The sequence below is a fragment of the Rhinopithecus roxellana genome, chromosome 4, assembly GCF_007565055.1.
Source record: "Rhinopithecus roxellana isolate Shanxi Qingling chromosome 4, ASM756505v1, whole genome shotgun sequence".
Lineage (NCBI taxonomy): Eukaryota > Metazoa > Chordata > Mammalia > Primates > Cercopithecidae > Rhinopithecus > Rhinopithecus roxellana.
In genome coordinates, this window is record NC_044552.1 from 135,603,649 (window position 1) to 135,616,622 (window position 12,974).

Below are 12,974 nucleotides of genomic sequence, written 5' to 3' on the forward strand. Positions count from 1 at the left end.
AGCTGATGAAGTCTCTAGAAGCATATTCCACCCACTGCAACCTTCTTTCTTTTAGATGGATTCCTACTAATCCCCCTTTTGCACATTTTCTTTAGTCCTTACAATATTAATACTAATGTCAGGTAGGCATCAGTTTTCTAGGTAAGGAAATGAAAGCTTAGGGATAAATAATTTGCCTTGGAATATTCAGCTTGTAATTCTCAGCTTGTTCTTATCTAGCTTATTTTTGCTTCATTTATTTATCAAAGATTACAGGTAATGTAACAGGAGCACTCTTATGCTTACTGAACAAGGCCTACAAGGAAAGCCTTTTCAATCATCCACTGCTATTTTCAAATTCCCTTTTCCACACAGATCAAAACTCATAACAATACACACACACACACACACACACACACACCCCTCTTATACAATAAATGATGCCAATACCAGCTCCTTCACACCCCAAAGATTTAGGGAAAGCCTAACTGTGAGCCTCAGCAGCCCCTTCTTCCAAATTCACACTTTCTCCCATGACAGTGTCTCTCATCTAAGGTTTTCTTTGGAAGAAAAAGCATCCTGCCATGTGGCTAAGGGCAGGGGCTGTGTTTTGGTAGAGAGGAGCAGAGATGACCTTTTATCCCAAGAGTGGGTGCTTTTGTTTGAAGGGAGAGTTGGCTGGCTGACTGCTCCATGTCCCCTTTGACCTGATGATGGAACTTGTAAGCCTTGGAAGCTGTCAAGGAAGCCAAACAGTTGCAACATCTTTGTTGGGTCAAGGGTATATCCACATTTCACAAGGGAGTACTGTATTGCATTTCAAAATAATTTTCTCAACAAACTTATTTTTTTGCCTATTAATTTTAATTTTTAAAAGTAAATGTAGGGATTGAGAATGTTGTGGTATGCTAATGGCAATGTGGTTATTTTAGAAAATGTAAGTTTTTAAAGAGATGTATACTGAAATGTGTATGGATGAAATGTTACATAGCTTTAGCATACTCTAGCAACAATAACAACCAAAAAACCAGACAAAGCAAGTAGGAAAAAATCTTGATAATCACTGAACCTGGGTGGTGGATAAATGGGGGTTAGTTTTACTGTTGGTTCTACTTTTGTCTATATTTTTGACATTTTTCATAATATAATTTAAAAGAAAATGTGAAAGTGTGAGCCTGTAAGGAGATGTGTAGAGAAGGCAATAGTGTCATTTCCAAAGCTCTCCAGCTTCTACTTTTATGAATATGTTTATTTTATTCTTTATAATAGAAATGTGAACTTACTCTCTGAGTCTCGGTTTTATTCATCATTTGTTTTACAGTCACCTATATTTTTAGAAAGTGTAAATAGGTCATGAAATCCAACAAACAATGAGAAGGAGTGTCATTTCTAAAAGATTGGAACGCTATTTAGGTCTCTGTCCTGTTGCTTAGAGCAGACGTTAAAGTATGTTGTTTAAGCATTAAATAAAAAGCAGATTTTTATGTAAAAAAGAACAACTAAAAACAGGTATAAGAAACACTTTGGTGTTTATTATAGGTGATATAATAATAAATAATGACATATGATACGTAAGAGTATACAACATTAACAAAAATTATGTTAACAGAATATTATAAATATTGATGATAATCCTGTAGGTTATTACAATTTTCAATATAAAAACATATAATAAATATTGATATCCCACCATCATGTTGATAGCTCTGTGTACAATTAAGGAAGCAGCAGTAGGCCTTGTGATCTCCAGCCTTCTTTCAGGTGATGTATTAAGTCAGATTAGGCTGGGTTATGCTGTGGTAACAAATTTTGCTTGCTTACTCAAGCTCTATGTCTTTCATGTTACAAGAGCTTGTGAAATAGACACCAAAACAAATATATTTCAGGTTGCCACAGCAGAGGAGGAGAGAACTGTAGGGTCATTTGTCCCGAAGTAGGATGTATTCCTTTTACGTATTTGCCCATGGCTATTCAGTGAGCAGTAAATGTCTCTGCCACAGGTGGGTATATGACAAATGTAGCCCCACCCTAGATCTGAATCTGCTATCACTTCTGGCTAGGAAGATTCAAAAAGTCTTGGGAGAGAAGTTGTTTTTTTTTTTTTCCGAGACGGAGTCTTGATCTGTCACCCAGGCTGGAGTGCAGTGGCATGATCTTGGCTCAGTGCAACTTCCACCTCCCGGGTTCAAGTGATTCTCCTATCTCAGCCTTCTGAGTAGCTGGGATTACAGGTGCCCGCCACCATGCCCGGCTAATTTTTGTATTTTTAAGAGAGATGGGGTTTCACCATGTTGGCCAGGCTGATCTCAAACTCCAACCTCAAGTGATCTGCCCTTCTTGGCCTCCCAAAGTGCTGGGATTACAGGCGTGAGCCACCGCGCCTGGTCTGGGAAAGAAGAATTGTTTTTGTGGGATCTAGATTGAACAGTCTCTAGAGAAGCAGTGCTGGGAGTGATGAGTTACCCTGCAGATAAAGGAAGAGCACAGAAATAATAAAGGACTAAATGCTTTAGAGATCAGTTTTGCTATAAAGCACAGGCCCTTTAGGAAACTCTGGGAAGAAAGACTGAAAATCTTTGTTAGTCAGTTTGTAGAGAGTCACACATACCATGCTAAGGGGTTTATACTATGGACAAACTTACTGAAAGTGTTTGAAACTTAAATTGATACTATGGAATCAGAAGGGATAGTCTAACCATGCCATGCTATGGATAAGTGTTCCCCCAAACCTAGCAAAGTAAAGAGACTTGCCCACAGCCATATAGCTAATTAGTAAAACAACCAAGATTAACGTCCATTTTCTGATTCTAAATTCAGATTTGTGCAGCTACCCCATGATTTGGGAAGATTAATCTGGAAGTGGTACACAGCATGGATACCATGGTGAGGAGGCCAGAAATGGGAGTGTGGGGGGAGCAATTTAGAGGATATCCTTTTTTCTAAATGAAGGAGAAAGGACTCCGAATTAGATGTTATTAAGAGAAACAGGCAGATAATTATGTGATTGGTGTTAGAGTGTCCTTTCCCATTGCTTCATAATTCCATATACAAGGAATTCAGTTAAATTTATACTCCTACCTCTGATGAGGTTGGGAGGAAAAAATGAATATGTGTAGCTTCACATCACATTCTCTCTCCTTATTATCCTCCTCTGTTGTGCAGTGAGGAGGGACTGTGGTCAAACTTAGCTTTGACTGGGTGGATGAGTTTGATTCTGTGTCAGGGAGGAGAGTGTTAATTAGCATGCTCATGTGGCCATAAAACAAGCCACATTTTTAAACTCACCATTATCAGTAAGAAAGCTATTACCTAGTTGCCAAATGTGTCTTTCATGCGTCTTAATTCTCAATTGGCTCTGAACTCAGGGGAAGAAAGAGTGGTTATTTATTATCCCCTTCAAATAGCAATAAAAGGAATAGAGACTGTAAAAAGAGAATCATAGAATTTTAAAATGAAAAAAACAAAACAAAACCTCAGAAATCATCCAGGTCAACACCTTCTATTTAAACAAAGAGGAACTGAGTTCCAGAAAGTTTGACATACCTGCATTTAAGTGTTGAGTCTACTTCAGAGATCTTTCTCCTACTTGATTGTGGATGAGATGGTAGTGGGAAAAGAACAAACTGTAAATAGAAATAAGAAACTAGCAGAATGGGCAGCAGGAAAACGGAAATGTCAGCCCAGAGCTATTAAACTGTTTAAGATATTCAGTTTTCTTCAGGAAATTTTTCCGTTTTGGTAACCAAATGTCTCACTCATTCATTTATGCTTTCCACCTTTAATGGCATGTATTGAAAGTCCTTCCCCTCCTTCATGTCATGTAAACATGTACTGAGAAAATACAAGTAAATATAGAGAATGCAAGTAAATATATATGGCATGCATAGAAAATATAGATAAATATTTATGGCTTAATTTTTTAATAAAGATTTTAATCTAACTGGAATTTTGGTATATGGTTTGAATTAGGTGTTTAAATATTCATGTCAAAATATTATTTACTGGAAAACCCATCCTTTTCTCACGATTTAAAATACCAGCTGTATCATATACTACTCGTATATGCCAGGGACTATTTCTGAACTGCCCTTTTTGTACATCAATTTGTCTAGCTGCATCTTTGCTAACCCCACTGTATTGTAGGCATTATTGGACTTCACATGAAAATCATCATAGTCAGCATGGGAAAAGGTCAGGCACTGGATTACAACTTACCTGGGTTTGAATCACTTATAGAGGTATGTCCATAACTTACAGAGGTATGTCCATAGCTAAGTGAATGGACCCTCTTTGAGCCTCAGTTAATTCATCTGAAGAGTAGTACGAATTATTCCTAACTGGCAGAATTGCTCTGAAGACCAGAAAAAATACGTATAAAGTGCTTGCTACTCTTTCCTGCACAAAGAGGAGAGCTACCATTATCATTGGCTTCTGAATGATGGGGAAAGAGATGAAGTTTGTGAGGGACAGAGAGAAGAGGAAGACCAAGAACAGTGCTTTGAAGGATACTTTATTTAGAAGAGTAGAAGGAGGAAGAGGAATCTGAAAGAAATTTATGATGATGGAATGTTAGGAGAAAGAGGGGGAAAAGAAGTGGCAGGCTAAAGAAGGGAAAAAAAATGTTTAGTCAATAGTGTCAAATATCTTGCATCAGTCCAGAGAGATGAGTGGTGAAAAGAGGCTAGTGTTTAGAGTTTCACCTTTTACTTCCTTTAAGATGACATTTTCAGGGTTATGCCTGGGCTGAAGCCAGGAAAGTGTCATCATGGTTAACTCCATTTGCTTGTTCTTCTTGGTCTGTTTATTTTAACTGACCTTATGTCATCTATCTGTTATGACTGTTTGTGAGAAACCAAAGTCAATTCAACATCAGCAATCACCAACTTGAGGGTCTTCAGGACCACTGCTACAGCTCATCCCCCAACCCAATAAAGCAAAGCCTAGGTTTCCTAAGACGACATTTATAACTTTCATGATTTGAGCCTAAGGATTGTCTCAACTTCATTCCCTGTTATTGTTTGTTATATATCTTTTGCCCCATTCCAAAAGAACCTGTTCTTACACACTGCTCTGCCTTTGCTCAAGCTACTGTTTACCTATGTGGAATGTTAGCTCCCTATATTCAAGGCCCTGGTTCAATGTTACTCTTTTCACATGGCCCTCCTTTTCTTGGCTAAAAGAAATATTAAATGTTTCATTTTCAGTCTTTCGAGACCAGCCTGGCCAATGTGGTGAAACCTTATCTCTACTAAAAATACAATTAAAAAAAATACACACAAACAAATTATCCAGGTATCGTGGCGTATGCCTGTAGTCCCAGCTACTCGGGAGGCTGAGGCGTGGAACCCAGGAGGTGGAGGTTGCAGTGAGCCGAGATCAGGCTACTACACTCTAGCCTGGGCAACAGAGCAAGACTCCGTCTCAAAAAAAAAAAAAAAAAGTAATGGGAATTCCCAGGCCCTATCCCTCCAGTGGTCTAGAGTAGAGTCTAGGACTTTGTATTTTAACCTGCATTCTAGCTGATGATGAGGCAGTAGTAAGGGACCACACTGAGAAACATTTTTGTAGTTAATTTTTTTTTTTTTTTTTTTTTTAAGAAATGGGTCTCATTCTGTTGCCCAGGCTCGCTGGAGTGCACTGGCGTGATCATAGTTCATTGCAACCTTGAACTCCTGGGCTCAAGATATTCTCCTGCTGCAGCCTTCTGAGTAGTTAAGACTAGACGCACGTGCCACCACACCCATTTAAGTTAATTTATTTTTATGTTGTAGAGCTGGAGTTTGCTATATTGCACAGACTGGTCTTGAACTCCTGCCTTCAAGTGATCTTCTTGCCTCAGGCTCCCAAAGTGCTGGGATTACAAACCTGAGTAACCAGGCCTGACCCGTTTTTGTATTCTTTGAGGGAGTTATTTCTTTCTACTTTGTATTACGCACTACATGTTTTGCAGAATGGTCTCTGGAACAACTTGCCTATATCTGTCCTAACTTACACATGTTTCCGATGATTTGACATTTCTGTGCACCAAGGGTTTTAAAGTTGGAAAGGGGATCTATGTTGGTTGGTGAGCCACACCCAAAGAGGGAAGCAGCATTAATTATCCATCTTCCTTTCCTCCAGCTGTGGCTCCAGGGCAGGACCTTAACTTGTGCAAGAATGCCTCTTGCTCAGCATGACAGATATTGGTGACCACTTGAGCCACATAGATGGTCGTGTAATCATCTGAACAGGAAGGAAAATCCTGCTGTAGTGTCAGTGGAATTGTGTAAGTGTAATTGTGCCAGTGGAATTGAGTTTGGGTGAGCCAGTCCAGAAACTATTCTACCTAACTTTTTTACCTTGGAGACAAAGACTTTTGAGGGCAGGATTTGTGTCTAGTTTGTATTAGGCTTCACATGGTATTCAACACATTTTTGTTGAATGAAAAAGAAAGTAAATATACACTACTTTGATCTGGGAAAACAAGCACATGAACACTCTGAAGCCAATTCCAAGATGGGTTTGGAGGGAGTTACTTTGATTAAATGACTTATCCCCACATGTACTCTGTTCTTTCTTTGTAAATGGAAAGTTGTGATGCCTGTCTACTATATATTTTACTTTTTAAAGAAACCATAAGGTATTTTAAACCTCTTGGCTATGTGTGTATTTCATAAACATTTTGTATTATTAATAAGCTTTTACTTACAATTTGCAGTTATGTCTGCTAAATTCAATACTGTAACTCTACATCCAAGTTTATAAAGCATAATAAATTTGATGATTGCTTCTTGCATTTTGCTTGAAAAGGGTTACTCTAGCTATTTCCTTAATCATACTTCTGTAGAGGAATTAAGGACCATGGGAGACCAGGTAACATAATTTTAAAAGAAATTTCTGTCAAATCTTGGTTCGAACCCCATTTTCTGCCCTAAGCTTCAGCTTTCTTATCTATAAACTGGAGTTAATAACTGCTTCTTAGGAGCGTGAAGATAAAATAAAATAATGTATGCAATGTATGAGGCTTAGCCTGTTATTATTTGGCAGATGCAAAGGCAGATACACTGAAAGGCTGAAATGGAATTGCTATTGGAAGGTGAACTAATCAAAGGCACCTTCAAATCTGTACATTGATTTAGAAAATTTAAATCGCAACCTTTCTTAAATACGTAGTATGAGAATCATTGTACAATTGTATTCTGAAGAATAGTATCGAGTGGTAATAATTTTTATTATCTCATGCCACCTGGTGTCTTGACCAAGCTACTACAATCCGTAATTGTGAGTTTTTTGGGCTGGTGTGGGGGGGTTTGTTTTATTTTGTTTTCTGAGAGATAAAGCATCTTCCATAATTATGAATTTTTAATAAAAACAATCCTAGTTAATATTACTAGACTTTTTTCTGGAACAGGCACATATACATCTTTTACATGTGTTTACACGTGTAGATTAATTCAACAAATACTTATTGAGTGATTGGTATGTACAAGTAAATTGTATGTATCATGTGATCTTGTTATCATGACATCCTTCTAGGTAGTTATAATGTTCTCTCCATGAGACTTGAAGGGTTAAATGATACACTCAAGGTCATTCAGCTAGAAACAGAACTGGTATTTAAACCAATCACTTATCTCACTGTGTCTATTACAGCATATAACAGTTAATTTACCCTAACTTATTTGTACAGCCAGTTTTCTTTTACAAGATAATCCTTTGAATATAGCAACCCTACCAAAAATCTTTAATAGAGTTGCTTTCTTTGGGGCTGAATGTTTATTCCATTTTAATTTCTCAATTCAACTTTTAGTTATATCTCTTTGAAAGACTTTTTTTGTGGTTGCTCTAGGAATTGTAAGGAATTATTGCTCTAGGGATTCATTCTTAACATATCACTTCTACTTAGATTCAATATCACATTACTTCATGCTATAAGAATCTTGACTGTATACTTCCATTTATACTCCATCCTTTATCCTATTGTTGTCTTATGTTTTACATATAAATACATTACAAACCCCACAACACAGTGTTATAATTTTCACTTTATTTATTTTATTTTTTATTATTTTTTAAAGATGGAGTATTGCTATGTTGCCCAGGCTGGTGTCCGACTCCTGGGCTTAAGCAATCCTTTCACCTCAGTCTCCCAAAGCCCTAGGATTACAGGAGTGAACCACCACGCCCACCCATAGTTTTTACTTTAAATAGTCATTTGTCTTTTAATGCAATTAAGATGTGAAAAAAGATAATACCTTTTAAATGTCCTCACCTACTTAAGGCTTTTGATTCTTTTCACTCCTTTCATCTAAAAATCATTTCCTTTCTTTCATTTCTGATCTCGTAATTTGATTCTTCTCTTTTTTCTTGGTCAATCTAACTTGAAGTTTGTCAGGTTTTTTTTTTTTTTTTTTTTGATGTTTTCAAAAAACCTAGCTTTTGGTTTCATAATTTACTCTTTTTTCTGTTCTTTATTTCATTAATATCTACTCTAATCTCTATTATTTCCTTCCTTCCGATTGCTTTAGACTTAGTTTATTCTTTCACCGACCCCCCCGCCACAGTGTCTTAGACCAAGAATTTGGGTTATTGGTTTGAGATCTTACTTCTTTTTTAACTAGGCATTTACAGCTGTAAATATTCCTCTAAGCACTACTTTAGTTACATATGTTTTAATATGTTGTATCTTTGTTTTCATCCATCTGTAAGTATTTTCTAATTTCTTGTATCAGTCTGTTGTCACAGTCTTATAAAGAAATACCTGAGACTGGGTAATTCATAAAGAAAAGAAGTTTAATTGGCTCACAGTTCTGCTGGCTATACAGGAAGCATGGTTGAGGAGGCCTCAGGAAACTTGCAATCATGGCAGAAGGTGAAGGGAAGCCAGCATATCTTACATGGCTGGAGCAGGAGGAAGAGAGATGGGGGCAGGTGCTACACACTGTTTAAACAACCAGATCTTGTGATAACTCACTCTCATGAGAGAACAGCACCAAAGGGGAAATCTGCCCCCATGATCCAATCACCTCCCGCCAGACCCCACCTCCAATATTTGGGATTACAATTTGACAAGAGATTTGGCCTGGGACACAGACCCAAACCATATCATTTCCTTTTGATTTATTTTTTGACCCATTTGATTTTTAATTTCATTCTTTATTCCATTGTGGTCAGAGGATATAATACTTTGCATTATTTCTATTCTCGTTTTCCTTTTTGTTTTAGAGATGGGGTCTCACTACATTGCACAGGCTGGAGTGCAGTGGCTATTTACAGGTGTAATCATAGTGTACTACAGCCTGAAATCCTGGGCTCAAGTGATTTTCCTGTCTCAGCCTCTTGAGTAGCTAAGACTTTAGGTGCACACCACCATGCCCAACTCTTTCTATTATTTTAAATGTATTGAGGTTTACTTTATGGCCTAACTGTATCTTGGAGAAGGTTCTATATACACCTGAGATAAACGTAGAGTCTGGTGTTTTTAGGTGGAGTGTTCTATAGATATCTCTTAGGTCTAGTTGGTTTACAGTGTGTTTAAGTCTTCCATTTCCTTGCTGATTTTCTGCCTCGTTCTACCCACTATTAAAGTGAGTTATTGAAGTTCCAACTATTGTTATAAAATTGTCCATTTCTCCCATCATTTCTGTCAGTTTTTGCTCCGTGTATGTTGGTACTCTGTTGTTAGGTACATATATGTTTATAATTGCTTACATTTTCCTGATGGATTGACCCTTTTGTCTTCATAAAAATATACTTCTTTATCTGTAGAAACACTATTTTTGTTTTAAAGTCTATTTTTTTCTAATATTAGTATAGCCTCTCTACCTTTCTTATGGCTGGTGCTTGCAAGATATATCTTTCTATTCTTTTATGTTTAGGTATTTGAATCTAAAGGGTGTCTTCTGTAGACAGCATTTATTTGGATTTTGATTTTTCATCCAGTCTAACAATCTCTGCTTTGTATTGTCTATGTTCTTTTTTTTTTTTTTTTTACCTCTGTTAAAATGGTTATTTTTTCCATTTACCTCTGTTAAAATGATTACTTTTTCCTTTTTCAGTATGTTGATATGGTGAATTGCATTCCTTGATTTTCAAATGTTAAATCAATCTTGCATTCCTATGAATTCTTATGCCCATTTGACCTTGTTATGCTGTCATTTTTATATATTGCTTTACTATATTTGCTTTTTCTAAAAACAGATTTTTGCATCTATCCTCATGAGGAATATTTGTAGTTTTCTTTTCTTATAGTGTCTTTATCTGATTTTAATATTAGGTTAATGTTATCATAAAATGAGTTGGGAAATATTACACTCTCTTCTATATATTGGAAGATTTTTTATATAATTGGTATTATTTCTTACTTAAAGGTTTGGTAGAATTCACCAACGAAGCAATCTGAGCTTGAAGTTTTGTTTGTTGGGATGTTTTAAGGTATAAATTTAGCTTCTTTTGTAGATTTAGAACTATTCAGATGATCTTTCTGCTCTAAATAAAGCTTTTTCTAGACTCCCTCTACCTGTGTGAGCCTAATGTTGTCTGTTTATTTTTCATTTTCCCATACATTTTTAGTTTATAGACGTCTCTGTCCTAACTATGCTGTATATGTAAATTGTGTGCGTTTAATTTGCTCCCCTTTATTCTTTCTTTTTAAAAGAGAGGATGTAAGAATATTCAGATTTACGAAGCCACCATTTTCTACAGAAATTCAGAAGTACATTTAAGTAGTCTTCTAGTGGCAATTTTCCAGTCTCTGTTCAGAGGAAGTACTTTCATGGTGGGATTTTTTTTTTTTTTTTAAATGACTAGAGGGACCACATGGGTACTTCCTGGGCAGGATAGCTGTATAGTCGTTAGGTCTTTTTTTGACTTCCAAGCATCAATTCTCCCTTTGGTTGGTAGCAGCCCCTTGAGTTATGTCTGGGAAATCTTTTTTACTTTGTATATAGTCTTGGTCAATAGAATACCCTACTGTTCCTTAGTCAAGGGATAGCAATGAACTAATCTCGGCTAGTCAGATTCTCTCTCCTAGAAACTGAATCTTGAGTAGCATCACATAAAGACATTGCAGCCAATTCATCTTATGAGTTTTAATATTCTTACACATCTCTAAATTAACTCCTGTTACCTGAATCTCTGGAGCCATCCTGGTTTCTGTTCTTTCTGAGTCTGTTTGTTTCTGCCATCTTGTATTTTGAAAAGTAATCATAATTCTGGGTAAGTTAGCAAGAATTGATTTCAGTAGTTGTAACCTCATGACCGTACTTGATAAAAGAGTGAGTGGGGAAAGGTGGTAACTGTTCTTTTCTGGACAGAGAACACAGTATATATTAAGGCTGTTTGTTTTTTATAGGGTTGGTTTGTATCATAGGTGGACTATTTATATCAAAGACATTGGACAGGGGAAAGCTTATTAGAAATGCAGATAGTCTACCCTAGGCCTACTGAATAAGAATTTCTCAGCATGGGGCCTAGAAAATCTAAAATTTGAACAAGTTTCTCAGGGATTACTCTGAGAAGTAAATTTGAGAAACACAGCATAAGGCTACACATTTTGAAATATGAAAAATACAGACTGGAAAACTTTAAACTGCTTAAACTCAACTTAGTTTAATCTCTTTGATCCTATGTTCTCATCTGTAAAGTGAGTGTAGTAAGACTTTGTCATCAGTTGTTTTAAGAGATTAAAATGTGCATAGAAAAGATTTTGGTGTTTCCTCAGTAGAGGAGAGTTGCATCAGTTTTAGGTGTTTAGATTCCATAACCTAAGTGCACGGTAAAACTTGTGACTAGGTAAAATTACAGTTGAAAATAGTTTAAATCCACAATAATAACGTGTAGCTACATTTATGCATCATGTTGTAGAAAAATGCACTTTTAGTAAGTATATTACTGAGAATGTTTCCTGAAGAGTTAGGATATGTTAGAATAGCTGAACACCATGTAAAGTAGGTTTGTGATTAGAAGTCGTGTTCTATTTTTAAAAGATACAAATATACATTCTTAAATTGTTTCTCAGTCATGCTCCGGGTCAAACAAGTATGGAAGAAGGGCAGGTGATTTTCCATGTAGTGCCATTCCAGTGACAGCTTATGGATGCTCTAGTTTCTGAAATGTTACTACCTGATGAGACAGAGGAAGAGAACTAGAGAAACGGCTACCGGCTGTTAAATTCTTCCACCCAGGAATACCCATCTATACTTGTGGTCAAATTCATTGATTGGCAAAGCAAGACACATTGCTATGCTGGATTTCAGTGGCTAGGGAAGTTCAATCTACCTGAGTTCCTAAAAGCAGAGGGAATAGAAACATTGGTATCAATACTGTTTTCCACATGGGGTCTGGATATTAGTATGTTTTGAAAGTTCCCTAGGTGATTCTAATGTGAAGTCAAGGTGGAGCACCACTGGTCCAGGGCTTGTACTGTTTGAAAGAAAGGAAAGAATCAATTGCTCTACTTAAAGTCTCATGTTAATTTGGGTAGGTTAAATGTGTGCATCGTGTGACATTGGCTGACTTCTATTTTACCTGTGTTTAGGAGTGGCTTTACATGGTGAGGAGATCAAATTGTCAAGGGTCATTGGTGGTGACCACTGCCTGCCTGCCCCTGTGCTCTTCTCTCTTTTTCCACACTGGTCATCATCTGGTGTTCCTAATAAAGTTTGTGATGGAGGTAAGGTAAGATATGGGTCTCAAATTTCTTTTGTCCCAATATTCACAATTATGTAAGCCCTAGTTTTAATTAAGCTTTGAGAAACCTGGCAGTACTCATAAATTACCTGGGGGAATTTAAAAAAAATCACTACTGCTGGGCTGGTATGTATTTTTACAGATGAGTAGCTCTCTCTAAAACACTGTTTTACATACAGGCAGATATTAATATTTGGAGCCGTTTTCTGAGCCATTGATTGTATCTAAATCCTTCCACTCCACTGAGCCCAAACTTCCAATAATGTCACTTTTTGATGACCTTTCTTCAGTGACTGGCTTACAGGGCTTCTGTATACATAGCATGG